This window comes from Camelus bactrianus, chromosome 1 (genome assembly GCF_048773025.1).
Source record: "Camelus bactrianus isolate YW-2024 breed Bactrian camel chromosome 1, ASM4877302v1, whole genome shotgun sequence".
Lineage (NCBI taxonomy): Eukaryota > Metazoa > Chordata > Mammalia > Artiodactyla > Camelidae > Camelus > Camelus bactrianus.
In genome coordinates this window covers 81864464-81868054 of record NC_133539.1, presented here as the reverse complement: position 1 = coordinate 81868054, position 3591 = coordinate 81864464, and the positions used below count along the sequence as shown (strand labels likewise).

Sequence of the window (3591 nt, the reverse complement as noted above, 5' to 3'; positions counted from 1 at the left end):
AATTGTTATTCTATCCTCTCTCCCCCAATATCTCTGATATGGAAAAAGCAATGGAATCTGAATAGAATCAGGAATTAAAATGTGGCTTTGTTCACCACTGAAATTCATGGGACTGCCAGGGAGGGGAGAAGGGAAATTTTTTGTTGTCTTTTCCAAAACCCATTATCTTCAGAATAACGTTAAAATTTTTTTTTTGGTCAGTTTTGCTGTGGCAACAAACAACCCCAACATTTCAGTTACAACAGCAAAAATTTCTTTCTTACTTACATTACAAGTTAGTCATGGGGCATTGTGGGGTCAACTATGGTTCTGCTACAAGGGTCATTCCAGAACTCAGCTAAAGAAGCAGGTCCTCTATGGGATAAGCCATTCTGGTGCAGAACAAAAAAAGCAAGGGATACGTTGGAAACAAAGAATGGCTCCTAAGGCTTCCACTAAGACATGGCGTATGTGATTTACATGTCATGGCAGAAGCAAGTCACACGACCAAGTCCAGTGTCAGTGGGGCAGAAATGTAAACTCCCGCTGGAGGCACTGAAACCACACGGCAGTGACTGGAGGTGTGTGCTTCTGTTACAGGAAGAGTGGAGAGCTGGGAACCATAATCACGTCTACCACACATTTCTTATCCTAGCATTCAAAACTCCATGTGAGAGCCAGCTTCATGTCCCTCCACGTCCCTTATTTTGCCTCTGCTCTGGTCACATAAGCTGGTCCCGTCTCCCCTAAACACCATATGCCCTCACACTTCCACATCTGTTTCCTTAGCTAGAAAGGCAATTCCCTCCATTTTCCACCAGCTGAAGTTGCTCTCAGCCTGTAACGTCCAGCTCAAATTTCATCTACTTTATAAAGCTTCTCTCGATTCCCCAGCTGAAATGAAACACTTTTCCCTTAGAGTTAGTAGGGCAGGCTGGTTGTACCTCTTTCCAGCTTTAATTTTAATCTTCCTTGGTAAGTCTGGATAAAAAAGCTCCTGGAGGGCAGAACCCAGGAATTCTGTTATGTTGGAATTCCTCTCCAGCTTCTTTGAGGTCAGAGTCTTGACCATAATAGATGCTTAATAAATTCCACTGGACGACTAAAAACCTACATATTCACTGTCAAGCTTATCCATAATGTGAAATTCTAAGTCTTTTCTCTAGGAGGCATATGTAGACAATTCACACCGAGGACTCTTAGGGGAACTTTCCTCAGTCAGAAACAGTCATGGACACTTAACTCAGCAGGCAAGATACCAGACTCACTAAGGTGGTTTTCCCAGGGCGAGCCTCATACGTTGCACTCTGGATGTGCTGACCCCAAGGATTTCCCCAAATGTGGGGAGCTTAACTGAATAATTGGTGATAGTGAGGGACTATCTGTTCACACTCTCCCCTGGGAAAAAAAAAGAAACAGTCATGGAGATGATCCTGTTGGTTCCATGATCTAGACTCTACCAGTCTTGTGTGCATGTGTGCGTGTGTGCGTGTGTGTGTGTGTGTGTGTGTGATCTCTAACTTCCCACCAATAAGGCATTGTGGGCACCCTATTTTCACAGCAACATTGCTTCCCTTGCCAGTGATTGCTGCATTGAGAAGTGGTGTTTCTTTCCTTCTTTTTCATTGCAATATTGTCTTCTCACATTGGCATTCTACATCATGCCCTTGTCCATGGCCACTCAGTAGGAGGGGTGGTAGGGAAAGGGTGGGCCACTGGAGAGAGGCTGCAGATGCAATAGAAAGAGAAGGAGCTTACAGCCAGAGAATCTGAGTTAGATCTCACCTCCGCTCCTTACTATCTTTGTGGCCTTAGGCGAGTCACTTGACTCCACTGTCCCTTCAATTTTCTTATTTGTTTAAAAAAAAAAAAAGAAAAGAAAAGGAGACAATTAGAAAGATAGAAAAGGGTGTAAGGATATTGTTCAAGCACTAAAGTGTGAATAGAGCCTAGTAGCACGTCACAGGAGCCCAGTATCTTTGTGGCATGTTTTGTGCTTAAATAAGCCGTGCTGTAAGAGTCCCTTGGTCCATAAGGGATTACTGGCACTCTTGGTGTCATTATCTAAATGGTCTTGATGTGTTGCCAGAAGGAAAGAGTCCCTTGGTTCCCAAACAGCTTCTTCAGCCTCATCCCATCTGTTTATCCTGAGCCTTAATAAATCCATGAGTGAAAGGAGTGTTTTCAAACTTGATGATTCTCATCCTGTCTCATGTGAAAAATCAAGGATAATAACCCTACCTTTCTGGTTCCTGGGGAGAAAGCCAGACTTTACCAGGAAGTTGGGAAGGCACTTACAGTCTCCTGACTTTCCAGGTCACTTATGCGACAGCTGCCCACTCCACTTCATGGTCAACATATGAAACATCCATGATCAGAGACCTGGACTCTCACTGTCAAACATGCTCTTTTCTTCTTTTACCCAATAAATGTGCTGAATTTTATGAAAGAAGTCTGCAACGTCCTTTGAAGGGGTAGACATTGTATGCAAAACTTTGTTCTTCTGTCCTGAGTGGGCAGAAAGTATTGGTTTTATCAGATTTCACAGGAGTCTAGAGATGCCCATTTTCAACAACTCTCTCCATTTTTTGTTCATAGTAATTGTATAAGTCAGGGTTGTCCAGAGAAAAATAGAGAGAAAGAGAGCCAATAGGATGTGGCATATATATTGGTTCTCTTGCTCTATATAGGTTATTATAGATAGAGGGAGAGAAAGAGAAACAGAGACAGAGTTATTTAAGGAATTGGCTCACACAGTTATGGAGGTTTGATGAGTCCAAAATCTCATGGGGTGGTCTGGCAGGCTGGAGACTCAGGGAAGAGTTGCAGTTCAAGTCCAAAGGGAGTCTTCAGGCAGAATTCCTTTTTGCTTGGGGGAGGTCAGTCTTTGTTCTATTAAGATCTTCAGCTGATTGGACGAGGCCCACCCCCGTTATGGAAAGTAATCGGCTTTACTCAAAGTCCATCCATGTAAATGTTAATCTCATCCAAAAACACCTTCAAAGAAACATCCAGAATAATGTCTAACCAAATATCTAGGTACCGTGGCCTCACTAAGTTGACACGTAAAATTATCACAGTAATATAAAACAGCAAGCAGCCGACTGACGTGAGATGTAGAGTCATAGGAACTAAAAAGAAAGCTTTGAGAACAAATCTGCCCTCCCTGTCTTGCAGATAAGAAAACCACAGCTCAGAGATCACACACCTGCTTAGCCAGAAAACTGAAACTAAGTTTCAGATTCCGGACTCTTTCTGTGACTGCCAGATTTGGTATTGGTTACTTAATTCATCATGAGATACAATTTAATGTCCTTCCATGAAAATTAGACAGGGTCAAGTTTAGACTTGGGTTATCTGTGTGGCAACTGCTAAGCAAATTGCAGTTAGACCGAAGTTTTCCTCTTAGCCCAATGTAAAAAGAAAAATGTAATTTGAGACAATAACAAAAAAGGAGGATGGAGCTTGATAGGAGCAGAGCTACAAAGGAATTGAATACAATACAATTGAAGCTGAATTGCTATTAACGCAACCTAGATTGTTATATATTTAAGGTATTAATTGTAATCTGCTTTTCTGAGGTCATCCAAGTCATCCACGGAAGAAGCCAGT

At 42.3% G+C, this 3591-nt stretch overlaps 1 non-coding gene across 1 annotated transcript; it reads left to right on the top strand.

Annotated features, from left to right (window-relative positions):
• The first annotated feature begins 1213 nt into the window (after positions 1–1213).
• On the top strand, positions 1214–1380 carry LOC123614797 (U1 spliceosomal RNA). The gene has a single exon (XR_006722274.1). It is a non-coding gene; the product is annotated as a U1 spliceosomal RNA (small nuclear RNA).
• Positions 1381–3591: the final 2211 nt, after the last annotated feature.